General features: G+C 44.2%; 1 long non-coding RNA gene across 3 annotated transcripts in view; it reads left to right on the top strand.

The window, feature by feature from the left end:
• Window positions 1–27781, top strand: part of LOC144609158 (uncharacterized) — a 70618-nt gene that overhangs the window by 18756 nt on the left and 24081 nt on the right. For 2 of the 3 annotated variants that reach the window (XR_013549290.1, XR_013549291.1), the window contains exons 2-3: window positions 21465–21558; window positions 22107–22225. This is a non-coding gene — a long non-coding RNA (uncharacterized LOC144609158). Of the gene's footprint in view, window positions 1–19316; window positions 19403–21464; window positions 21559–22106; window positions 22984–27781 lie in introns of those variants that run through there. The other variant, XR_013549292.1, reaches the window with a different exon arrangement.

The following is a 27781-nucleotide window of genomic DNA, read 5'->3' as shown; positions in this document are numbered from 1 at the left end:
AATGAAGTAAATCTGTGGTAAAATAATCCAAATATTGGATAAAGTGCTTTGGGCAAAAATGAAAGTAGAAAATTTAATTCTTTTCCAGAAAAGAAAAAACATTGTTTTGTTTACTGTAAATCACGCTACGGGTTGTTATTTTGTTAATAATTTCTGCGCAACATTTGCAAAATTGAACACTACTCGGTTAAGATTAAAGTCAGTGAGATAACAGCCTTTGACAAGCAAGTTTGAGATACTACCTCCTGGCGTGTGACGTGTGACCTGGCTTTTATACCGCCTTTTAAAAAGGCAATAGAACTGAACAGGGAGGAGATTTGCAATGAGCACCTATTCCCATGCTACAATTTTCAACCCAATTAGGTTGAGTCTATCAGTCAATCAGAATAAAATGGGGTAACACTGAGGAGGTTCCAGCGTTTGGAACAATGATGTGGAAAGAATACTTGGTGGGGGCACCTGCTCTTCATTTTCAGTTCCTTTCTCCTCCAAACACAAGCACACAGGCACTCTGCTGCACACACAAGTACATGGTTACAAACACCTGCATGCAAACACATGCACATGCATCATCTGCTCCTTCTTGAGCAGTTCCCTCAGATTGAGCAGGACTTCTACACTATTTTAATGGTGACTGAGGAGGCTAATGTGGGAACCACAGACTCTTCCACAGAAGAAGCATGTGAAGACCAATTGGGCAGACGAGTGGGTAGTTTTTAAGTGGTCCCTAACTTTCACTACTTAGACAGGGTTGCCTTTTTCCCAGTCCATGAACTTCAGATTCTCAATTCCATACTGATTACTCCATGTTCATTATAACGGTGATAGGTCAAAGTTTCCTAGAAATCAGTGAGGATGTTTTGCTACATCTAGGAGGCTTCAAACACATTATTGAACCTTTTGCATCTAGTCATTTATTTTCTGCATTTGTCCAATGCCTGTACTTCCACATCGAAGGTGGTCATCAATGATATTTGCACAAACAATACATGGATTCTGAAATGGTCTGTGTTTTCCAAGATTTAGCCTTGATTTTCAGAGAGGCTGGTAGAGGACCATTGCAGCCAGTCCAACAAAGATCTGTGGGTGAAGGGAACGGATTGATAAGTATCCAGAAGCTGATATGAAGACAGATGGAGGGGCAAATTCAATCCCTCCATTACCATGCTGCAGCACAGTTAGTTAACCAAGCATGTTCAACAGGACCTGCCATCGCAAACTCTGCCATCTTCAAGGGGAGGGGCTGGTATGTAGAAACATCACCACCCATGTTTATCTTCAGCTTGTCACTGGGACTCCTTGACCATTGGTACTGAGGCAGTACCTTCACTAGATCGTATGGATGTTGGCCCCATAGTAGAAGCGTCCACGTCGCGGGGCTGGAAACTGGAAGTGTCCTGAGCTAATTCTGCTACCACCATCATCTATTGCAACAAGTGATGGCTCCCACTGATTGTCGCCGGAAGCTTGCGCCCCTTTTCAGGACGGACGATGACAGCGACGTCAACATTTGAAACATGGATGATGGACACGGAAGAAGAAGAAGAAGTGTGGATGTTGTATGCAAGGTTTTTGCCCCTCATATATTTCAGTCAAAGCATTAACGGTGGAACTCAGACTCTGACTATGTACAGAGTCCTAGATTGGAAGTTCCTCTTCTTCTTCAAGGAAAAGAGTCAACTGGCACCTGATGGTTTGGGTCCTGCAGAAAACCTGGGACTTTAAGGATGGATGGTAGATGGATAGAGTGCATGAGTCTCAGCAACTCATGGACAGTGATGACATGCCACAGCCCAACACATAAGACCCCACCCTATTGAAAGCCAGGAATTCCCCAGTCAGAGACAGTTAATGCCTACAGGAAGGAACATTTTAAAGACACCCTAACTTTGACTGTCTTTGACGTGAGTGCCCATGGCTCCATTCCATATCGATCTATTCTAGCTAGCCTTGTTGCTGATCAGCAAGAAGATGAGGAGGCCATATCCAGACTCGAAAGTAACAAGGCCTCAGGAGTCGACGGTATCTCCATTGAAATCGTAAAATTCAGCAGTCAAGAGCTTCAGTTGCAAATCCAAAACCTCATCCAGGAAGAGGTTATTCCAGGGCATCTCAGAGACGCCACATTGTGATCCTCCAGAAAAGAGATGTGTTGATAACTACAGAGAGGCTTCCTTGCCATGTGCCATGTGCCATGTGCCATGTACCATGAGCCATGTGCCATGTGCCATGTGCCACGTGGAAAGTCATTGCTAGAGTCCTGCTCAATCTCTTCCCAGTTTCCAAAGAGCTGCTTCCTGAATCACAGTGTGGACTCCATCCAACCAGAGGCCCAATGAACATGATCTTCACCATTCAACAACTAGAAAGATTAGGGGCGGCACAATATAGTTGCTGCCTTGCAGCGCCAGTGAACTGGGTTCAATCCCGACGACTGGTGCTCTCTGTATGGTGATTGCACTTTCTCCCCATGACCACATGGGTTTTCCCCGGGTTCTCTGGTTTCCTCCCACAGATGGAAGATGCACAGGTTTGTACATTAATTGGCTTTAGTAAAGATTATAAATTGTTCCTCGTGTGTAGGATAGTGCTGGTGTACAGGGATCGCTGGTCAGCCCGGACTCGGTGGGTTGAAGGGCCTGTTTCCACACTGTGCCTCTGAACTAAATTAAAAATGTAGGGAGCAGCACTAGCCATTGTAGCTGAACCATCAGCCGAATCTCTATGAAGATCTTTAGTTCCATCAATCAGAAATTCTTCTCCATCGTACATAGTTTCACAGTGGCATGCAGACTGTGATATTGACCAATGGATTTACAACCATGGTATTCTCAGTGAAGACTGGTATTAAACAAGATTGCACCATCAGTCCAACACTCTTCACATTTTTTCTTGCTGCAGTGTTTCATCTCACCTCCCACAAACTTCCCATAGGAATTTATTTATTTATACGTGTCATCACACAGCTGTTTGCCAAAAGCGAGCAAATTTTAGTGCCACGTGGTTGGCCTCTACAAGATCCTTTACAGTGCGTGTGTCATGCAGCACGTCACAGCTCAGGAGATATTCCATAGTCTGGAGGCCCCGCCCGCACTCACAGTCTGCCGCCTCTTCAGTGTATCCCCACTTCAGCACGTTCGATTTGCTCCTCCCCAGGCCTGTCCGCAGTCTGTTCAGACCGCGCCAGGTGACCCACGGTTGGTCGGAACCTGGTGGGAGTTTCTCAGAGGGATCGATTGCCATGCGAGTGTCTTCCGGAGATTTTTTGTAGTCTCTCTTCCCAGAGATTGAGCCTTCTGGACGATGCACTGCAGTCCAGGGGATGGACAGAAGAGAGAAAACTAATAGGAATGAAACTGATCTTTAGAACCTACACGAAGCTCTGCAACCTGTTGGCAATCAGAACCAATGATAACCAAATTTAAGGAGTCGGTCACAGATATATCATAAACAAACATCGGAACACAAATAAATGTGTCTTACATAAGGGCACCCAGTCAAATAAGAAACATATGTACCAGCACATAAACACATCCAAATGCATACACGCCAGCCTCGGCAGATGTTTTAGTCCAGGTAATTAAAAGCTAGTTCTTCCTATCCCATCAGTTCACTTAATTTTGCACAAACTGGAGATCATAGTTAGACGTTTTCTGTACTATACTCTTAAGCTCCATTCGAGACAGTTCAATTAGCAGCTGAGCCACAGGAAGCTCCGGGCATTTGAGTTCTGCTACACAAATAATCAAAAAATTTAAACGATAAATAAACTGGGAGCTTGAGTGGTTTATAAATTCCATCTGAACATGAAGATTAAAAAAAGCTTTGAACTATCTCCAGAATAATCGGTACTTTATGTGTAGGTTGTATAAATTTTACCAGTCACTTATATTCATGCTTCGCCACTGTCAGATTATCATGCTGATAACAAATCTGCTCCATGGCATTGATCTGTCGTGACATTCATGGTGAATGATTCAAATCTGTCGTATAATTTGCTGCAGGTTTATTGAACGATACATCATCATTCATTATTCTGAGTTTCTATAATCCACATTTATTACGTTATGTTATTTTATAACGTTTTATAACATTTGATAAAATATCTTCACGATTTAATTGCTTTGGGGATGAAATTTATTTCCTTTGTGCTGGCTGAACTATATTGGTTTCCAGTCCAATAAGGCCTCAATCTAATTTCAGCTCTCTGTCACTCTCTTCTCTCCCCTCCCTCCACCCTCCGTCTCTCTCTGTCACCTCCTCCATATCTACAACCCCTTCATGATTACACTATTCCACCCCACTTTTAACTGCTGTACCTTTGATAAAGACAGAAAGTTGTACATCACAAAAATGAGCTGTATGCACCGAGCCCCCTCCAACCACAAAGCATCTAGTTACACCATCGTTCATTAACTACAGCCCGGCATTCAACACCATCATCCGCTCCCCATTTGTTAATAAAGCTCAGTAAACTTCTACCAATGTATGGTAGAGAGCATATTGACTGGTTGCATCAGGGCCTGGTTTGCCAACTACGAAAAGTGGTGGACACCGACCGCTCAGTCCATCACAGGCACCCCATTGTCAGTCCATCACAGGCTCCCCATCATCGAAGGGATCTATAGGAGGCGCTGCCTCAAAAAGGCAGCCAACTTCATTAAAGATCTATGCCCTGGCCACGTTCACATTTCACCTCCGCCATCAGGAAGAAGGCGTAAGCGTAAGAAATCCGTGACCTCCGGGTTCAAGAACAGCTTCTTCCCAACAATCATTAGGCTCTTGAACACTAAGAAACACTAAAAAAACTATGAAGTAACTACCTTAGTTGCACTAGAGACTTTGGGCTTTTTACACTAATATTGGGGATTTTAATTCATTGAATTTTGGCTCTTATTTTATCTACGAGTGCTATGTTTACAGGCCTGGTATGATGCTACAGGTAGGAATTTCATTGCTCCGCTGTCAGTGCATATGACAATTTAATCATCTTGGCTCTTGAATAGTGGAGCAGGCTCAATGAGCTGAATAACCCACACCTACTGCAGTTTATTATATTCCTATTAGTCATCCTTAATTCTGCAAATCTGTTTATGTGGTTGATGAGTATTGGGAGACCGAGCCGTACAGAGAGTCTCAGATTCAACCTTCTTTCTGTGTTGACTTTGGGGATCTCCAGCAGAAAACTACAAAGGGAGCTCTAAGTAGGATCACTGTTCTTGGTCAAAGAGCACGCTAAAAAACACCCTCAGCTGAAGGCTGAAGGGACCCGACCCAAAACGTCACCCATCCTTTTTCTCCAGAGATGCTGCCTGTTCCGCTGACTTACTCCAGCACTCTGTGCTATAAGCTATAGCACTTCAGCTTTAAGGATCTTTTAGCAGGAAAGGATTTTAGCACTGTGCTGGGGTTCACTATACATTCTCTTTCTTTTGATATTTTTTCCCCCTGGTCAATAGAAACATAGAAACATAGAAAATAGGTGCAGGAGTAGGCCATTCGGCCCTTCGAGCCTGCACCGCCATTCAATATGATCATGGCTGATCATCCAACTCAGTATCCCGTACCTGCCTTCTCTCCATACCCCCTGATCCCTTTAGCCACAAGGGCCACATCTAACTCCCTCTTAAATATAGCCAATGAACTGGCCTGAACTACCTTCTGTGGTAGAGAATTCCACAAATTCACCACTCTCTGTGTGAAAAAAAACTTTCTCATCTCGGTCCTAAAAGACTTCCCCCTTATCCTTAAACTGTGACCCCTTGTTCTGGACTTCCCCAACATCGGGAACAATCTTCCTGCATCTAGCCTGTCCAACCCCTTAAGAATTTTGTAAGTTTCTATAAGATCCCCCCTCAATCTTCTAAATTCCAGCGAGTATGTAGGTTAATTGGCTGGGTAAATGTAAAAATTGTCCCTAGTGGGTGTAGGATAGTGTTAATGTGCGGGGATCACTGGGCGGCACGGACTTGGTGGGCCGAAAAGGCCTGTTTCCGGCTGTATATATATGATATGATATGATATGATACAAGCTGAGTCTATCCAGTCTTTCTTCATATGAAAGTCCTGCCATCCCAGGAATCAATCTGGTCAAGAGATTAATTGGCATTGCAAAGATGTTCTGTTTCATGAGAGGCCTATCTGGTATACTAAGCACTGGAAATGGCTAATGTAGAGATGTAATTGAATATCGCATTCAGAATTTAAAATTCTCCAACCCGATTATGTCAGGTTTCTGATTGATTGATTAATTGAAAGATGCATCATGGAAACAGGCTCTTTGGCCCACCGAGTCCACACCACCATTGATTGCACTTTCTCCTAGTACAATATTATCACACTTTTGCTTCCACTCCGTACACACTTGGGGCAATTACGCTCTAACCCACACACATTTAGGATGTGAGACAAAACCAGAGCACCAGCAGGAAACCCACGTGGTCACAGGAAAATATGCAAATTCCACACAGGCAGCACCCAAGGTCAGAATCAAACCCGGGTCTCTTGTGCTCGACCAACTGCGCCTCGCTGCCGCCCATATTTTGAAAAAAAAATTCAAAAGTTTGTTGCACAGCAAATAGAACAAAATCACTTTGGGAAACATGCTTCTAAGCTCCCATGTACTTTCAGATCAAATAAAGGAAGGCAGATTTCATGACTCAGTACATGGAAGACTCTACACTCTACATGACTGCATTTTTAACAGCTGACTGGCCTTGGTATTTTTAGTGGCCTTCTGTTGAGTGATGCCAAAAAATTGAGATGGGATTATTATGTTCCCTACACTGACCTCTGGCCACTAGGGTACCCTAACATGCTCTTGTCTTGTACAGACACTGGATGATTTCCAAGGTTCCAAAGGTCTTTCACTGGCTTGTGCTTTGGCAGTGGTACCTTCATTACTATTTGGACTGATTAGGGCTTTCAGTGAGAAATTATGCGGGTGAACAACGAGGAAGACGATTGAACTTTATTACCTTCCATCACCGTGAGGAATGTAGAATCCGCTGTGGTGGATGTTTATGTTAAACTTTATTTTATGTGGCTGTGTGTCTTGTTGCTTTTTACTTAGTATGGCTGTATGGTAACTCAAATTTCACTGTACCTTAATTGGTACATGTGACAATAAATTGATCTTGAATTCTTGAAATTATAAGGCAGAGGTCCCGTTTGAGGAACTTTAGCATTGGATAATGGGGCTAGTGCAATTGATAAAATCTACATTGGCTGAGAGCTTGTTTCCCCCTATTCTAATCCTAGATAGGAGATAAAGATGGCTTTACAGCCCAACAGACAAACAAATATTGACGCATCAAGAATTTTGAAGTCTGCACCAGTACAGAATGAGCAAAGTATTACAAGATTCAGATGTGGGCATTCTAGTGCAACTAATAGGATGTACTGGACATGTTTTGCAGAGGGATGCCAAGGATTGTAAGTAAATCACAGCTGTAAGCTGGAAAGTAAATAGTAGTTTGCCTGCGGATGCAGATGAAAATCAATGAAGAATTGAACACATCTTTGATGTTTCTTCGCTTAAAGAACACCCTTACCAAGGTCTTTAAAATTGTTGCAATGAATTAGAAAAAAGTCATAAATATCCTTATTGGCCCACAGTATCTCCCATGCATGGAAGTTTTCTTGTTCATTTTTCAAATAGCTTCATGGCCTTACTACAGATCTCAGGAATATTCTTTGGTCTGGTTACTGTTCAGGATATCATCAGTCCTCCGATTCTGGCCTGCAGGTCATCTCAAACTTTAATTGCTTCACCGCAGGTGGCCACAGCTTCAGTGAGCTCAGCTCCAATTTCCAGAAACCCCCCGAAAATATCTCCGCTCCATCACATTATCCTCATAAGATGGTCTTTCAAACCTACCTTATTTGGCCCAACTTAGGTTAACTGTCATCGTGTCTTCCCATTCAGCTCAGAGGCAGTTTCATTATTTCAAAATGTCCTGTGATATTATATTATGTTCAACGTGCAAGATAAATAGGAACTATCAAATGAAGGGCATAGAAAATGAGGATTTTAAATTGAAGGTTGGAGTTATTGTCTGTCAATAAGCATAGATGTTAAGAGCAAGTACGATACTCACAGATGAAGGGTCTCAAAGGACTTGACCTACACAGCCTTCTGTGACAATGAAGTCCACAGATTCACCACCCTCTGACTAAAATTCCTCCTCACCTCCTTCCTAAAAGAACATCCTTTAATTCTGAGGCTACGACCTTTGGTCCTAGATTCTCCCACTGGTGGAAACATCCAATCCACATCCACTCTACCCAAGCCTTTCTCGATTCTGTACGTTTCAATGAGGCTCTCCTTTTTTATCTCCAAACGAGACCCGTTGGGCCCAAACCTGCATTGGTGCAGCACTCTCTTCCTCCCTCCCCTCCCCCTCCCCCTCCCCTCCCTCCTTCCCCTCCCCCCACTCCATCCCACCCAACCCCCCTTATCCTCCCTCCCTTGCCCCCCTCCCTCCTTAGGAAGTAGATTTAAACTTTAAAATGTGAATAACTTAAAAAATATAACAACGATTTCAATGAAACTTCTTCCGTTAACACCAAACGGACGACGGTGAGTAAGGTGGGCCTAAAATTGTTGCGCTATCGTGTACTGTTTTGTTGTGGTTCAGGAACGAACAAACAAACAAACGAGAGTTGTAGTATATAGATAGATGAGAGCATCAGAAGCATCTTGTGCCCCCACCATATTGGAAGCAGAATTTTGGATGAACATATTTATAAAGAGTAGATAATGGTAAGTTGTCAGGAGACTGGTCCAGAGGTACAAATGCATGGATGAATATTTCAGCAGGTGAACAGTGGCGGTGACAAAACTGGGTGATCGTGAAGAACAAAATAGGCAGAATATGTGATAGAACGGATGTGTGGACATAACAGTTCCATGTAAAATACGCAGTGCTGGGCATGACAAATAGGGCGGCACGGTAGCGCAGCGGTAGAGTTGCTGCTTTACAGCGAATGCAGCGCCGGAGACTCAGGTTCGATCCTGACTACGGGTGCTGCACTGTAAGGAGTTTGTACGTCCTCCCCGTGACCTGCGTGGGTTTTCTCCGAGATCTTCGGTTTCCTCCCACACTCCAAAGACGTACAGGTATGTAGGTTAATTGACTGGGTAAATGTAAAAAATTGTCCCTAATGAGTGTAGGATAGTGTTAATGTGCGGGGATCGCTGGGCGGCGCGGACTTGGTGGGACGAAAAGGCCTGTTTCCGCGCTGTATATATATTATATGATATGATATGATATGATCGTTTTCATGCCAGTGAAAACAGAAAATTGTACTGATTGTACAAAACTGAAGATTGTAATATTGTTCTCACCTGGATAGCTTACCTGAGATTTGGTTTGTAAAGGGAATCTAACCTTCTCTGGCTCGAAGGGCCGAATGGCCTCCTGCACCTATTTTCTATGTTTCTTTGTTTCTAGCCTGCTTATAGCGAGCCTGAGTGATCCATCAACTTCCAGGCAAGTCCTTGCTCGTATGCTCTTAAGTGATTATTCCCACAGCGTGCATCCCTCCCATTCACAGCTTACATCCTCTTGGCCAATCCCTGACCATTAAAATATACTCCCTCTCACTCCACTTTGAAACCAAAACTTAAAAGAAACACTGATTGGTTAAGGACAGTTGTACCCAGATACTTTGATCACATTTCTTCCTTCAATTATCACCTCTAACAACTCAGTGCAAGCTTATAAAACCATTGATACTGTAATTTTACTACTATGCTCTAATGTTCCCCAAGGTTCGATAGTAAAAAGGAGGCTTGTAATTGCTGATTCTTCATTTTCTTGTTTGCCTTGATAAAAGAAGTGTGAATGCAAGTAATCTAAGACTATCGGGGCTCAATACTAGGTTAGATCTCAGAGGTTTTACTTTTACCTCCCACTGGTGTGATTGCTATGGACTGTTCTGTTTTTTTTTTCAAATCGAGGACAATTCAGTTCTGTTTTGTTGTTTCATAATCCATATCTGGCATTTGCTGCCAATCACAGCAAGGAGTGCAGCAAAGACACAGCGGTCAATTTCACCGATGACAAACTTTCACCCCTTCTAATAATCCCTTCACTTCAGGATGTTAGGCTATAATGCCAAACCCTGCGGATTTCAGGAGAACTTTCCCCAGCACCCCACTGATAACTCTGATTATGAGTTGTTGCTGTCATGGTGATACACCTTGTTAGACAGGTTTTGTTTGGCTGATGCCAAAGGTATGAGGGCATCACCCCGGTGGAAAGAAAAGGATTAGACACTCCCTTTCATGCAATATAATGTTCGAAAGAACTTGGCCAAATAAAATGTAACCTCGCGTCTCACAAAGAGATATTAGGATTGATAATCAAAGCCTGACGACAGAGGAAGACACTAGGGAGTGGTCTGAAGCAGAAGAGGAAGGCAGAGAGGTGGGATCTTGAGCAAAACAACAAACTGCTGGAGGAACTCATAGAAAATAGGTGCAGGAGGAGGCCATTCGGCCCTTCCTGCCAGCAGCGCCATTCATTGTGATCATGGCTGATCGTCCACAATCAATAACCCGTGCCTGCCTTCTCCCCATATCCCTTGATTCCACTAGCCCTTAACTCTCCACTAGCCTCAGTGGAATCAGGCAACAATCTCTGGAAGGAAATTGTCAGACGATGTTTTAGGTCCAGATTCTCATGAACTAAAGTGAAGAAGGGTCCCGACCTAACACATAACCTGGAGGCATTATCTCTGGAACAGGAATGCTGCCTGACCCACTGAGTTCCTCCACAGGAAGAGCTTAGGAAGAGAATCATAGAGGGTGGCATGGTGACGCAGCGGCAGTTACTGCCGTACAGTGCCAGAGCTCCGGGTTCGGCCTTGACTGTGGCCACTTGTCTGTATGGAGTTTGTAACGTTCTCCCCATGACCTCGTGGGTTTTCTCCGAGATCTTCGGTTTTCTCGCACACTCCAAAGACGTACAGGTTTGCAGGTTAATTGGCTTGGTATAAATGCAAATTGTCCCTAGTGTGTATAGATAGTGTTAATGTGGGGGATCGCTGGTCGGTGCGGACTCGGTGGGCTGAAGGGCCTGTTTCTGCATTGCATCTCTAAATAAGTTAGAGCTTGAGATTTTGGTAGTGAAGGCCTGGAAATCAAGACATTGGATAGCTTAAAAAATGCATGGCGTAAAAAGGAGAATCAACGGGCAAATTGCTGGATAATAAGGACTGGTGGGTCCTGCACAGATTAGTATTTAAACCTTTCTCCTAACTCCGCGTTGGAAGTAAAATAATCTGTTACATATTTAGTTCGTCAGCATACCGATGAAGAAATCTTCTTGTCTGCTTTCCAGGGATTTATTCATTTCATTGTTAGTAATAAAATGATTCGCCCTGTTGATAGGTTGAATAAAATGACCGAATTACAGAATTGCTTAATTACTGAGTTACTCTACTTCCATGCACCTCCAATTTCCTCATGCCCTACATAACAACTACCATTCAGAGTGTTATAAGCAATTCCCCTCAATGGGTTTTTCTCAGCTCCACCCAAATCTCCCGCTTCTTCTCAGCTCCACCCAAATCTACACTACTTAAACTTTTAGACTTTAGAGATACAGCGCGGAAACAGGCCCTTCGGCCCACTGAGTCTGTGCCGACCAGCGATCACCCCGTACACTAGCACTATCCTACGCACTAGTTACAATTTACAATTTTACCAAAGCCAATTAACCTACAAACCTGTACATCTTTGGAGCGTTGGAGGAAACCGGAGCACCCGGAGCAAACCCACGCAGTCACAGGGAGACCATACAAACTCCGGGCAGACAGTACTTGTAGTCAGGATCTGACGCGGGTCTCTGGAAATGTAAAGCAGCAACTCGACCGCTGTGTCATTGTGCCGCCCCTGATTCTACATCATGATCTGCCCAGCCAAGCTCCTGTGTAACTTGGATTCATATCATCCCTGCCTTATTTTCCTTTTTGCTTCTTCCTCCTTAAATGTTATAAACCCTGAAATATTTAAGTCCAGCTTTGGTCACTCTGTAATGGCAATTAGATCACACCTATTTACTACTAGTGTTATTTCATTCACCTTGTAGCTGCTGCAGTGTGCGTTTGCATGTCGTGGTTTTCCTTACTCTTGATCTGCCTTTGTCTCTGTTCCCCATTTGTGTTGCTCACTATCTTTCTAATATCCACATCCAGCTTTATTCTTCCCTTCCAGACTCCCCTTTCGAGTTCCCAACTATTTTTAACTGGTAAAAAAATATACAACTTACTCTTCTTACTGATTAATTCTTACAAAGAAGCCATTTTTCCACACTTGAATCCTATTCTTGTTAACCCCAAAAGTTATCATTTGACATTTTAGATATTAAAATCCAGTTAGTGAAGACTGACTGTGCAGTAAACGTTCCCTGCGGAAGGTGCCTCTTATCATAACCTGACACATGTTTCTCTGGAATTTGCAGACTTTTATTCTTTGTGTATTTATCCCAGCCCAGGGAATTCATGGAATTGTTTAATATGAACCCATGTGTTCATGTCAAATATTGGTTAATCATTCTGCACTGTGTTTTCATTGCCATAGCAACTGGTTAAACATAAGAGGCTGCTTACAAATTCTGAAATGCCTGGCCACTGCTAATGATTACTGATAGTGTCATAAATCGCAGCACTGTTGTGTAACAGGAGCTACGCATAAATTGTCAGTCAGAATCTTCCTTCCAGAGCAATGGATATTAAACCCTAGATCAAAGAGGCCAGACCGACTGAAAAGCCGACCGAAGTTAAAGAAACCATCTGAAGGCCTCCGCTGTTTCTCGGCCACATTGATCCAAAATCAATAGGGAAATTGTTTCCACTTGTGGGAGAGACCGAAACAATGGTCATAAATATAAGATAACCAATAGCAATCCAGTGGTGAATTCAAGGCAAAGCTCAGTAAAACGAGTGGTTAGAATGTGGAACCTCACCCTACAGGGAGCCAGGTGCACTTAGACGGAAGCTAGTTAAATCCATAAAGAATCAAGGGATGGGAGGGATAGACAATGTTAGATGAGGTAATGTGGGGTGAGGCTCATATCCATCATTAAACGTCAGAAAGCCTGAATGGCCCGAGTTGATTTATGTATATTTTAACCAAATTTGTGATTCATTTGGATAGTCACAGCGTGACTGTAAACATGACTTGAAGACATGCTAATCCGTAGGCAGTTGGCTCTCTGGTGCAAAGAGGGCAGAACCCGGTGCATTTTCGAAAACTGTAAAAAAAACAATCACAGATTTAATGGCAGAAGACCCTTCTGTAGTAACAATAATGAGCACTGCAGCCAAGGATGACTTCAAGGTGCGACTTTAAAGGTGTGATTCATTTGTCCATTTACAGAGACCTGCTACAAACGCACCAAATATAACATCAGGCCATTTGCACATTGATGTGACCATGAACTAATGTAACATATGGCTGTCAAATGAAACAAGATTTACAAAACACATTGAAACTCTGGAGAGACACAAAACCTATTAACTTTTAAACCAAAAGCTTAATATCGGCGGCACGGTGGCGCAGCGGTAGAGTTGCTGCTTTACAGCGAATGCAGCGCCGGAGACACAGGTTCGATCCTGACTACGGGTGCTGCACTGTAAGGAGTTTGTACGTTCTCCCCGTGACCTGCGTGGGTTTTCTCCGAGATCTTCGGTTTCCTCCCACACTCCAAAGACGTACAGGTATGTAGGTTAATTGGCTGGGTAAATGTAAAAATTGTCCCTAGTAGGTGTAGGATAGTGTTAATGTACGGGGATCGCTGGGCGGCACGGACTTGGAGGGCCGAAAAGGCCTGTTTCCGGCTGTAGATATATGATATGATGATATGATATCATAATGGAAGATTTTAATTAGCCTTCAGTATCAGAACTGGGTTTCTAAAATATGAAGGAAATCACAGGAATTGCTGGCTGGCTTCTCTTGTTCATTATTTTACCAACTTCTATCCTTCCATCCTTCCAGTTAGCTCAAAACCTCCACAGATATTATTAGTCCTATTCCTTGAATCTGGAAGGAGACCAGTCAGAAAGACAATGTGTTTCTTGGCTAGACGCCAAGAGGCAGCTTCAGTGCATACTGAAACCAGAAAACCCAAAGTACAGCATCATCCTGATTCCTTGTTATTAACAGAACAATATCCGAGTATTGATGATTGATAATAGATAAAAGAGAGACTGGCGCTGAATCTGAATGCACATAATTCCTTTTGTGAGACATAGAATATAATCCTAGCTATTAGAGTGTAAGGGCAGAGACTGATTGCACATTGTTGCTCCTGTCCTAATTTGCTTCACCATATCACAAATATCTTCAGTTACATGATACTTTGCTACATCGCCACCAATTTAGTGAGGAAAAATAACCAATGCTAACTCTCAAAAACTTGGTTTGTATTGTGAGCAAGTTGAGCCAGCACAGTGGCATAGTCACAGAGCTGCTGATTTACAGTGCCAGAGACCGACCGGGTTTGATCCTGACTACAAGTGCTGTGTGTACAGAGGTTTTGCGTTCTCTGTGACCACTTGGGTTTTCTCCGGGTGCTCCGGTTTCCTCCCACACTCCAAAGACATACAGGTGTGCAGGTTAATTGGCTTCGGTAAAATTGTAAATGATCCTGAGTGTGTAGGAGAGTGTTAGTGTATGGGGATCGCTGGTTGGTGCGGTGTTGGTTGGCCAAAGGCCTGCGCTGTATTTCTAAAGTATAAAGATATTGTAGGATCAAATTTGCTTTATAAATAAATTACTGCAAAAATATCTTCTGTATTCTTCAGCCACAACTAAAATTGTAAGAAATCCATCTGTCTCCATTCTTGCTTTTGTGATTGACTGGGCCTATCAGCTAATTTTACATCTATATACTCAAACTCTTGTTTGTTTGTTTGTTCCTGAACTACAGCCAAAACGGTTCACGATAGCACGACAATTTTAGGCCCACCTTACTCACCGTCGTCCCTTTGGTGCTAATGGAAGACGTTTCATTGAAAACGGTGTTATATTTTTTAAGTCATTCACATTTAAAAGTTTAAATCTATCTCCTAGGGAGAGAGGGGGGAGGGAGGGCGGGGGGAGGAGGGATAAGGGAATGGGGGGGAGGGGGAGGGGAGGAGGGAGGGGGAGGGAGGGAATGGGGGAGAGGGTGCTGCACCAATGCAGGAGAGGTTTGGGCTAAACGGGACAACTTGGTCTAGTTTTTCTTAAACCAACATAAATGAGGTTGATCTCACTTCACGAGTGGCTTCAAATGGAAGCCGATTAAATAAAAAACACTTTCTTCCAGATGTGAATTATGCAACTGTACCAGATATATTAGTTAGTTCAGGTCAACGTTCTGGACAGAAAACTATACAGAGCTGCTCATAGTTCAAATAGACCCGAATAAAGACTTAACCACTCAGACTTATTACTAAATAAGCAGCACATTTGTACAGTACACCATGTTTGATAGGAGTAAGTAGAAATTTCACCATTCCATTTATGGAAGAGAAGGGGTCATGCAAGGTCTGATGACATGCCCAAAACCTAGAGTAATACAACACAGAAACAGGCCCTTCCGCCCAACTTGTCAATGCTGACCAAGATGCCCCATGTATGCTAGTCCCACCTACCCACATTGGTCTATATCCCATGTGACAGCCCACCCTCCATTCAGATGCTGCTCTGATCCCCATCTCTGGCCTATAGGCCAGTCCCTGGCATCACTGGTAACAGCTGGGTGCACAGACAATGAGGGACTGCACCCACACACATGGGTAAGACTGAGCCGCCAGGGTAAGCAAGAGACCGCCAGCACCACCTCTTCAAACCCAAAGCTGAACCACCAGGACAGGCCTGGGACCGCAGGAGCCTCCTCTCAAGGCATGGGTGGACTGCAGGGAGAAGCCTGAGATCACCACGCCACCTCCGCCGAGACCAGGGTGGAATGGCCAGTACAAGGCCCAGATCACCAGCACCACTGCACTCCAAAGACGTACAGGTTTGTTGGCTGGGCAAATGTAAAAATTGTCCCTTGTGGGTGTAGGATCGTGTTAATGTGCGGGGATCACTGGGCGGCGCGGACCCGGTGGGCCGAAGGGCCTGTTTCTGCACTGTATCTCTCTCTAAATCTAAATCTAAAAAACATGCGCCCCGAGGTTGAAGCATAGTGCCCCCATGTGGCCCTGGACTTTCTTGTTACTGTAAATAAAATATCATGTGAGTTCACTGTACCGCGAGTGCCAGTGTGGTTACTGCTGAATCTGACGTCATCCCGGACTCCACACCCTCTAACCCTTTCCTATCCATGTACCTGGCCAAATGTTTTTTAAACGTCGTTATAGTATCTGCCTCATTTACCTCCTCTGGCAGCTTGTTCCGTATTACCACCATGCTCTGTGTGAAAAAATTGCCCCTTCGGTTCCTATTAAATCTTTCCCCTCTCACCTTAAACCTCTGACCTTGACTGATGAAGTTCAGTGTACCACAAGCCTTCCTGACCACCCTATCTACCTGTGACGCCATTTTCAGGGAACTATGTACGTGCATTCCTAAATTCCTCTGTCCCACCATTCCTCTGCCCTGCCATTCACTGTGAAGCTCCTGCCCTGATTTGACTTATCAAAATGCACTTACCTGCACTTATCTGCATTAAACGTCATCAATCATTTCTCAGCCCACTTTCCCAGCTGCTCAAGATCCTAATGTAATGTTTGATAACCATCTTCCCTATGTACAATACCTCCCACTTTAGTGTCATCTACAAACTTACCAATTATCCCTTGTACATACTTATCCAAATCATTAATATAGACACAAACTAAATGGGCCCAGCACCGATTCCTGAGGCACACCTAGTCACAAGCCTCCAGTCTGAAAAACAAGCCTCCACTGTAACCCTCTGCTTTCTTCCAGTGAGCCAATTCTCTACCCAGTCGGTAGCACTCCTTGGATCCCATGCGATTTAACCTTCCAGAGCATCCTACCATCAAATACCCTGGCGAAGTCGATATAGACAACATCTACAGCTTTGCTCGCATCAACCTCAAAAAACTCAATCAGATGCGTAATACAAAATCTCCCATGTACAAAGCTATGATGCCTATCCCTAATTATCCCCCATCTATCCAAATGTTTATATATCTTACCCCTCAGCACCCTCTCCAGTAACTTGCTTACCACGGATGTTAGGCATACTGGTTTATAGTTCCCAGGCTTTTCCTTGTAGCCCTTCTTAAATAAAGGCACAACATTAGCCACCCTCCACTCTTCCGGCACCTCGCCCATGTCTAATGATGATCATATATCTTAGCCAGAGCTCCTGCAATTTCCTCTCTAGACTCCCTCATTGTCCTCAGATATATCTGATCAAACCCAATAGATTTATCTACCTTCATATGCTTTCAGATGTCCATCACCTCCTTGACTGTGGTACAGGACTGTCCTCAAGACATCTCCGTTAACTATCTCCGTTAACTATCCCAAGTTCCCTGGACTTACTGTAAATGAATGAAACATTGGAAAATAATGCCAAGAACGAGGAGCCTCTCTCGAAGCCTTCTGCAGATCATGAACAAGATTCTTTCTTCAGACAGTCATTTTTACAGAATATGCTACTAACTTTTATCCACAAGAAGGAGGATACTTACAATCTTGACAATTTTAGAGGTGGCTTGACAAATTGAGAGGCACTTAAAAAGGTGGTTGTGATATCTATATATCTATACACTAAACCTCTTGTTTGTTTGTTTGTTCCTGAACTACAGCCAAAACGGTACACGAAAGCGCGACAATTTTAGGCCCACCTTACTCACCGTCGTCCCTTTGGTGCTAATGGAAGAAGTTTCATTGAAATCGGTGTTATGTTTTTTAAGTTATTCACATTTTAAAGTTTAAATCTATCTCCTAGGGAGGGAGGGGGTGGAGGGAGAAGGGGGGAGGGAGTGGGTGGAGGGAGGATAAAGGGGATTGAGGGGATGGAGTGGGGGGAGGGGAACGGGGGGAGGGGAACGGGGAGAGGGGGGAGGGGGGAATAGAGGTTGCTGCACCAATGCAGGAGAGGTTTGGGCCCAACGGGTCCACTTGGTCTGGTATGTTACTAAAACTCTCATCTTGTCTATATGTGGATATATTTGTATGTGGGTTTGTAGATGGTTTGTTCCCAAAATACAGCCAAAACGGTGCACGGTAGCACAACAATTTTAAGGGGAGTTGAGGGGGATGGTGGGTGAGGGGGGGAAGGGAGGAGGGGGGGAAAAAAGGGGTTGCGGGGCAATGGAGTGGGGGGGGGCAGGGGGGGCAGGGCGCTACACCAATGCAGGAGGCTCAACGGGTCCACTCTGTTCCAGTGCACATTAAATGTGCTGGAAATTGTCAGAGCAATCAAAGAAAATGGCAAAGAAACACTTCTGAAAGAGAATTGTTTGTTTTAATGGAAGCAGAAAATCTGAAGCATGGAGTTCCAATGGCTCTCCAACATGTCCCTGCTCCCACATTCCCACTGGTTGGTTAAGGCAGTACTGTGCCTTTATAGTGTAATAATGCCTGCCTCAAAGACATAAAGCTTGATCATTTTAGGGCTGGCAAGGGTATCATTCCACTGCACTTGACTGACAGAATGGACCTCCGATGGACTTCCAATGATTTATTGATAGTAATCTTAAATTTATATACAGTGGAGAAGATTAAATGACTCAAAATGTTCCACTTCCTTTTACAAATCTGGGACCAAATATGGAAGGTTTTCAATATGTGCATCTTGAAGTCACACAGCATGATCGCACATTACTAGCTCACGGCTGGGGACTTTGGTGTGTTTACTAAATCCTTTAACTCTATCTTTTTTTCTTCCTTTTGACATCTTCTTAGTCGGTCCTTTTTATAATTTAGTGTTCAGAACTTACATGGTAAAAAAAAAAGGATCTGATGCAAAGTCAACTCCAAGTCAAAATCAATGGGAACTGTCAGATGCTTTTCTGTTTCCAACTATAATCGCCAATTTCCGACATGACTTGAGTGCAAAATTCAGGAAGCTGCAGCCAGAAGTGGGTAGCCTTGAATATTCTACTGGCTTTGGACTGTTATGTAACAGGTGCAGCATTTAAAGCATATCGGCTTCTAACATAATAACTCCCTTTTGAAAGACGTTTGAAACAATTTTTTCTTGTCCTCGAATACGAATCCGAATAATGAAAGTATTAACGTGTTTGTGTGCAATTTCCGATTATTGCTGGTTTAACTCCCTTTTGAAGACGTTCCTCGCATTGACATGAACATCTTGCTTTAAAGAGACCTCAGACCAAGCTACTCATCTACACCACCAATCACCGTGTGAGTACGGTGGCGCAGCGGTGAAGTTGCTGCCTCACAGCGCCAGAGACCCAGGTTCGATCCCGACTATGGGTGTTTCCTGTACGGAGTTTGTACGTTCTCCCCGTGACCGCGTGGGATTTCTCCGAGATTTTCGGTTTCCTCCCGCATTCCAAAGGCGTGCGGGTTTGTAGGTTAATTGGCTTGGTATAAATGTAAAATTGTCCCTAGTATGTGCAGGATCGCGTTAATGTATGGGGATTGCTGCTCAGTGTAGACTGGGTGGGCCAAAGGGCCTGTTTCCACGCTTTATCTCTAAACTAAACTAAGTATTGCAATTGAATGTTCTGATCGGGTTTTGGATGCTGTGTTCACCCTCTACGCTGAAGGACTGGTGATCATCTGCAAGCAAAGGTCTCTCCGCGGTAGACACAAAATGCTGGAGACACTCAGCGGGACAAGCAGCATCTCTGGAGAGAAGGAATGGGTGACGTTTTGAGTCGAGACCCTTCTTCAGAGATGTTGCCTGACCCGCTGAGTTACCCCAGCATTTTGCGTCTACCTTCGATTTAAACCAGCATCTGCAGTTCTTTCCTACACAGCAAGGTCTCTCTATTTGATTGAATAATTTGGAAAAAAAATCCAGGGGGTTTCGATATAATCAAAAAACGCAAACATCAAGTAATTGACCCCAGAGGTTGAATTCAGCTGAGAATGATATTGATGAGTTTCCACTGCATCAACCGTGCTCCAACACCGATAACTCTGAAAGCCCACGTCACAAAAGAAATCAAGAAATCTGGAGAAGAGTGATTGAAACAGTTAAAAAATGTTGCTATTACAGTTTTGATTGCATCAGATCAATAAACATTTTAATGGCAATATCATTTTCTTTGACCAATTTTGCTATTACCAGCCCTAATCTTTGTTCTAGACTAGTAATGGGGATCTCGGGTTTGGTAATGAGCATAGTTGCCGCCAACAGGCCTTTGCTTTGTTATTTTGAGATTGATCAGTTTGTTTCAGCGTAAAAGCCAGCCATGAATCAGAGTGCTCAGACCTGGAGAGTGGTAACCATTCTTCACAGCAAATGAAACTTGCAGTATTGTCATACCATGAAACAGAAGGAGAAATATCCCTTTAAATCCTTTAATCTCCTTTATCCAAGCATCTTGATCATTAACTTAGTCTGTAATGCATTTCTATCGAGTATGGTCTTTATACAGAGACATCCCCAGAAGTGACTGGTCCATGACTATTTTTCCTTACAGAAAAGACCTGATGAGGAGCAATATAGTTATTTTCACACTGACAAAGCACCAAACTGTTGGTTATTGAAGTCACTGTAGTTGAATGGGGGGGGGGGGGGGGGGGAGGAAGTAGTAGCACAGATATCCCTCCAGTGTGGTGGTATTTCAAACTTTTGAATCTGTTTGTGGATTCAGCCATGATGTACTGGATAATCATGTTACCATGCTGATTTAAATGTTAAACCAAATGTTACAATGTTGATTATTGGACAGAAATCAAAAGAATTATCTGAGAGGTCCAGAATGTTGGAGCCACCCACAGGCATATGCTGGGAGTGGGAGGAAAAGGAGGAATATGCTAAATAATTTCTTATCTAAATCTGCCGCATGTGGTGAGGGAACATAATCAGTATCCTTTTAGTCCTAGCACTCATTGGAACAAATCTGTACTGTGCTCCCCCTGGCATTCCTTATATCACAACAATGCACTTGAAAAGTACTTCACTGGCTCCAAAGAACTTTGGAAAGGCCTTGGGCAATGAAAGATATTATATAAACACAACTTCCCTATTTTGTTCCGGTAGCAATGTTGCTTGCCAGATAGAGATCAAAGAACTTACCTCAGTGGGTCAGACAGCTAGGACACACACACACACACACACACACACACATGCGCACACACACACACACACACACACACACACACATGCGCGCGCACACACACACACACACACACACACACACACACACACACACACACACACACACACACACACACACAGACATCAATCCCCATGCATTTACTTGTTTAGTGAAATCGGTCGCAATTTTCTGCTTTATATAAACATTAGCCGCTCATATTTTCCATTGCGCTCTGTTTGTTTTAGCTGTGTGATGTAAAGGGCCATCGCACACACACACACAAGACGTTACTGCTGCTGAATAGCCTGGAGTCTGGTGTTGGAACGTACCACAATGTGGGTGAGCTACTAATCAGCACTTATTATCCCTTGAATATTTTCCTATTGTAACAGAGAGAGAGATTTCAGAAGAGGTTGTTTAGACTTTTTCCAGACATTCTGTTTACAAGAAGGATTATTTTAATGCGCGTTGGAATGTTGATTATAGTATGTGCTAAGAATCAGGAGGTTTAATAACAGTTTACTCTTCAAGTGGGCACGAATTTTAAGATCACAGTGGATGTTGTGGCTTGTGACTCCATAATTAAAAATACAAAGAACAATAGATCAAAGATCATTCGGGTTTTAAGGTTAACAAATATTTCAGGCTGAGATTGTGTTTCTGCTGAATTGTGATGGACCCACCACGATGCTGACCTCAGGCCAAGAGTCCGGAGAATTAAGGAGAAGATGCCATGAAACTGTGTGTGGATGCACTGTCTAATAATCTGGAAATCTATTTCCCTGGATTCTGCCTCTGCTTTGTTTAACATAATGCCACGGAAATGTAAATATATTGAAATAAACTGGCTCGACATTTGTTTCAACCAAATTTTTTTTGCACAGCAGATCTTTTCGGAGAAGGGAGTTCATTCCAGGTTAATTCTGATGCCACTTCCAGCCACCTCCGGTTCAGCCCGTGGTATTCCTGGTCAAAGGACATAGCACCAGTGTCCAACTCTCCACAGGTACGTTCGGGCCAGAATCAGAGAAGTAAGAGGATACAGGACACGTTATCTCCCCTGAGCTTTCTCTCTAACAGCCATTTCACCCCATGTAGCACCACCCATCCACATCATGGTGCTCTGCAGTGGTGAAGGACACTCTTTTAGACCTGGAGCCCTGGATGTCAATTAGGGCAGAAACATGTCAGAAGAGTTGGACGTCAGGATCTGTACATTACAACTTTCTGTACAGCAACGTTCGCCAAAAACAGTCGATCCCCATACCTGCCTGGATGAGTGTAACACCAACAATTCTCACGAAGCACAACACAATAATCAGGACAAAGCAGCTCACTTGATCATCACTGCAACTAAGGCTCTGAACATACATTCCCAACATCGTTGCTGCACAGTGAATCCAGTAAGTACTAGCTACAATTGCACTGTAGTTAGTCAACCAGGTTACTCCTTCTGCAAAGTAATGTGGGTAAGTCTGACAATGGTGTTGGCTCCTGAGAACAGGATCTGCCTCAAATGCATTGGATCATATCACCATCAAACATGTCATTCAATATCACCACAGAATTAAAGCAAAAACTATTTGTGCAGGGTCAATAGACAATAGGTGCAGGAGTAGGCCTTTCGGCCCTTCGAGTCAGCGCCGCCATTCAATGTGATCAGTCTGAAGAAGGGTCTCGACCCGAAACGTCACCCTTTCCTTCTCTCCAGAGATGCTGCCTGGTCTGCTGAGTTATGAATGAATGAATGAATGAATGAATATGTTTATTGGCCAAGTATGTGCACATACAAGGAATGTGCCTTGGTGCTCCGCTCACAAATGACCACACAAACATACAGTTAACAATTAAGAATAAAGCATAACCACATCAAAACAATAAGGATACAACATTACGGTCTAAACATGAGGGTGAAAATAAACCAAGGCAAAAAAGAAACTACAGACTTTGGTTATTGAGTAGAACTATCACTCGTGGAAAAAAACTGTTTTTATGTCTGGCTGTGGCTGCTTTGACAGTCCGGAGATGCCTTCCAGAGGGAAGTGCTTCGAAGAGTTTGTGACCAGGGTGAGAGGGGTCAGGGATGATCTTGCCTGCTCGCTTCCTGGCCCTTACAGTGTACAGTTCGTCAATAACAGTATATAACAGAGCTTTATTTGTCGTTCGGTACCGAAGTACCGAACGAAACTACATAGCAGTCATAGAAAAAAAAAAGAACACAAGACACATAACCCCAACACAAACGTCCATCACAGTGACTCCAAACACCCCCTCACTGTGATGGAGGCAACAAAACTTCCCCTCTCTTCCCCACGCCCACGGACAGACAGCTCGTCCCCGACTGACCCGCACAGTCCCCGCACCGGGCGCTGAAACGTCTCGCGGCCGAACCGGGCGATGAAAGGCCCGCGACCAAGCCTTGCGCAGCTAAGTCCCGCAGCCGAGCCGCACCAGCGGTGAAAAGTCCCGCAGCCGAGCCGCACCGGACGGTGTTAAATCCCGCAGCCGAGTTGCACCGGACGGTGTTAAATCCCGCAGCCGAGTTGCACCGGACGGTGTTAAATCCCGCAGCCGAGTTGCACCGGACGGTGTTAAATCCCGCAGCCGAGTTGCACCGGACGGTGTTAAGCCCCGCAGCCGAGTTGCACCGGACGGTGTTAAGCCCCGCAGCCGAGTTGCACCGGACGGTGTTAAGTCCCGCAGCCGAGTTGCACCGGGCGGTGTTAAGCCCCGCAGCCGAGCTGCACCGGGCGAAGTAAGTCCAGCGGCCAGCCGCACCGGGATGTAAAGTCCAGCGGCCGAGCTGCACCGGGGGATGTTAGGCCCCGCAGCCGAGCCGCACCCCGCGCAATGGGGGGAAGGTTGCAGCCAACAACCTTCTCAGCTGTGCGAACGATCCGTTGCAGCCTCCGGATGTCGTGCTTGGTGGCTGAGCCAAACCAGACCATGATGGAGACGGTGAGGACTGACTCAATGATAGCAGTATAGAATTGGACCATCATTGCCATTCCAGCATTTTGTGTCCACCTTTAAACTGATGGAGGAATGCAGCAGGTCAAGCAGCATCTGTGGTTGCAAAGGGAAGGTCAGTATTTCAGGTAGAAATACTGACAGGTCATCAGGACTGAGTGCTGGTGCAGGGTTTTAGAACCAAAATGTCGACCATCCTTGCCTCCAGAGATGCTGCCCGACCTGCTGAGTTTCTCCATCAGATTTTTTGCTCCAGATTACAGCATCTGCAGTCTCTTGTGCCTTCACTGCAGAACTAGAATGTCACAAACAGAGGAAGGAACTTCGGTGCAAAATACTACCCGTCAAGACTACAAGCAGAAGCTTTGATTTGTTGCTGATTTTAAACCATAATTCTTAAATGAAACAAATTAAATCCAATCACATAACATGTATCCTATTTTTCACAAACTCTGATATAGCCAGAACATTTCAACGAGCTGCAAACTATTTTAATGGGTATCCATAGTCAAAATCTGCTTTTGTGAGTTCGAGGGACATTGAGGCAGGCATTTAATTACCATCTATGGTCTTGTCAGGATACATTTGTATTCCAATCACAGTCTAGTACGAGTCATTGAATGTAAGCATTTTAAAACAAGATTAAAAAGCAGGCATGCATTGACTTAAACCCTTCAACATTGATCACACACCAACATCTAACTAGACGACACTGAAATAACAAATGAGCCTCACTTATTTTTGGTAGTTTTGGCAGAGAAAATTAATTTGATCAGCCCTTAAATTGTGCTCTGAGATATTTAATGTTCATCTGGCAGTGCTTAAGTACTATCAGAATTTTTAAACTGCATGGCAGAATTCTGCACCCTGAATCCCAAACCTCCATGGCGAGCTGGATATCAAATAACAGCGAGACTACAGGAAGGAGGTTGAGAACCTTGTGACTTGGTGTCAAGAAAACATCCTTTTTCTGAATGTCAGCAAGACAAAGGATTGTGATTGACGTTAGGAAGCAAAGCGCTGCCCTTACACATGCGCCGAAGTGGAGGTGGTTGAAAGCTTCAAGTTCCTCAGAGCAAATGTCACCAGTCAGCAACTTGCCAAGAAACCGCACCACACCTCCACTTCCTTGGAAGACGTGGGACGTTTGGCATGTCCCCAACGACTCTCATCAACTCCCACAGATGCACCATAGAAAGCATTTTATCGGGATGCTTCACAGCACCTTTTGGGAATAGCTCCATCCAAGACCGCAAGAAATTGCAGAGAATTGTGGTCACAGCCCCAGACCATCATACAAACCAATCTCCCCTTCCATTGACTTCCACTGACATCTACACTTCACGCTGCCTTGGAAAGGGCATCAGCATAATCAAGGACGTGTCTCACCCCGGTCACTCCCTCTTCTCCCCACTCCCATCAGGCAAGAGGTACAGAAGTGTGAAAACATATTCCTCCGGATTCAGAGACAATTTCTTCCCAGCTGTTAACAGGCAATTGAACCATCCTACCAACATCTAGAGAGCAGTCCTAAGCTACTATCTACCTCATTGATGATCCTCAGACTATCTTTAATCGGACTTTACTTGACTTTATCTAGCACTAAACGTTATTCCCTTGATCATGTATCTGTACACGGTGGCCGCCTCGATTGTAATCATGTATAGACTTTCTGCTGACGTGTTCGCACACAGCAAAAAGCTTTTCACTGTACCTCGGTACATGTGACAATACAGTAAACTAAACTAACTACTTTCAAAATAATTCAGCAACTATTTAAATTTAATCCCACAGCCAGAAGCTCGGTTTTATGAGGTGCAGTCCCTCTGACAATTAGTGTTCTCAGTACTGCACTGCCCAGGTAACTAGGATTGTTACTAAGATCGATGAAGGCAACATGGACTTTAGTAAGGCATTTGATGAAGTCCCATGTGGCAGCTTGGTCCCGATAGTTAAGGCACACGAGATCCAAGGTGATTGGAGGCAGAAGCCAGAAGTGGTAGAATCCTTTTCTCTAATTGGAAGTCTGTGACCAGTGGTGTACACCACGTACACACACAAAGCTGAGGAAACTCAGCGGGTCAGGCAGCATCTCTGGAGAAAAGGAATAGGTAACGTTTCAGGGCGGGTCCCCTCTTCAGCACCAAATCAACTTGTGTTACCATTTCAGGGATTATATGGATTTGATCCCCAAGGTCTCCATGTTCACAAATAATCCTTAGTGACAATAGGCAATAGACAATAGGTGCAGGAGTAGGCCATTTGGCCCTTCGAGCCAGCACCACCATTCAATGTGATCATGGCTGATCACAATCAGCAACCCGTTCCTGCCCTCTCCCCATAACGCCTGACTCTGCTATCATTAAGAGTTCTATCTAACTCTCTCTTGAAAGCATCCAGAGAATCGGCCTCCACTGCCTTCTGAGGCAGAGAATTCCACTGATTTACAACTCTCTGAGTGAAAAAGTTTTTCCATATCTCCGTTCTAAATGGCCTACCCCTTATTCTTAAACTGTCGCCCTGGGTTCTGGACTCCCCCAACATTGGGAACATGTTTCCTGCTTCTAGCGTGTCCAATCCCTTAATAATCTTATATGTTTCAATAAGATCTCCTCTCATCCTAAATTCCAGTGTATACAAGTCCAGTCGCTCCAGTCTTTCAACATACGACAGTCCCGCCATTCCGGGAATTAACCTAGTGAACCTACGCTGCACTCCCTTAATAGCAAGAATGTCCTTCCTCAAATTTGGAGAACAAAACTGCACGCAGTACTCCAGGTGCTCTACCATTTGCTGTATATGTCCTCATCCCTAGCGTTTGAGGCTCATTGAGGAGGCGCTGTGAACTGTTTTGTATGTGCTGTTATGTTTGCGTGCTACTGTATGTTTCATTTTTTCCCTAGTACCTAATCAGATGTACAGCACTTTGGTCAACGTGGGTTGTTTTTAAATGTGCTATACAAATAAAATTGACTTGACTTGACTTGATCCCATCTGACAACAGAGAGACTGCTGGGAACCATGTTGTTTGTGATGTATATCAATGGCTTGGACATGAATGTAAAAAGTATGATTAGTATAATTAGTAAGTCTGCCGATGACATGAACGTTGATGATGTTGCAGTAAGGAGAGTTCCCCCAAGGCTGCAACTGGATTTAGATCAGATGGAAAGTTTTTTTTGTTTTTTTTTAATCAAAAATATTTATTCAAATATTAAAATAATATATACAATACAATAAAGCCAAAACAGAACCCACCACCAGAATACTATATAAACAAATATACCAATTGAAACTATTACACAATTATATTACAATCCCCATCCACGATACATACAATCCCCCGCGGTGCCCAACGGTCCCGGAAATCCTCCAGGGTGCCCGTGGACAGCGCGTAGTCCCTCTCCCACACCACCCGGGCGCGGATGTAACCCCGGAAAAGGGGTAGGCAGGTGGCTCAGGCAGAGCCCTCTTCCGCCTGGCGCCGTGAGTCGTGGATGGCCAGCTTGGCCAGGCCCAGGAGCAACCCAACAAGGGCATCTTCGGCCCTACGCTCAGATGGAAAGTTGGGTGGAGCATTGGCAGGTGAAAT

This window comes from Rhinoraja longicauda, chromosome 33 (assembly GCF_053455715.1).
Source record: "Rhinoraja longicauda isolate Sanriku21f chromosome 33, sRhiLon1.1, whole genome shotgun sequence".
NCBI lineage: Eukaryota > Metazoa > Chordata > Chondrichthyes > Rajiformes > Arhynchobatidae > Rhinoraja > Rhinoraja longicauda.
Note: the sequence above shows the minus strand (reverse complement) of the source record. Positions and strands in the feature narration are given on the sequence as shown.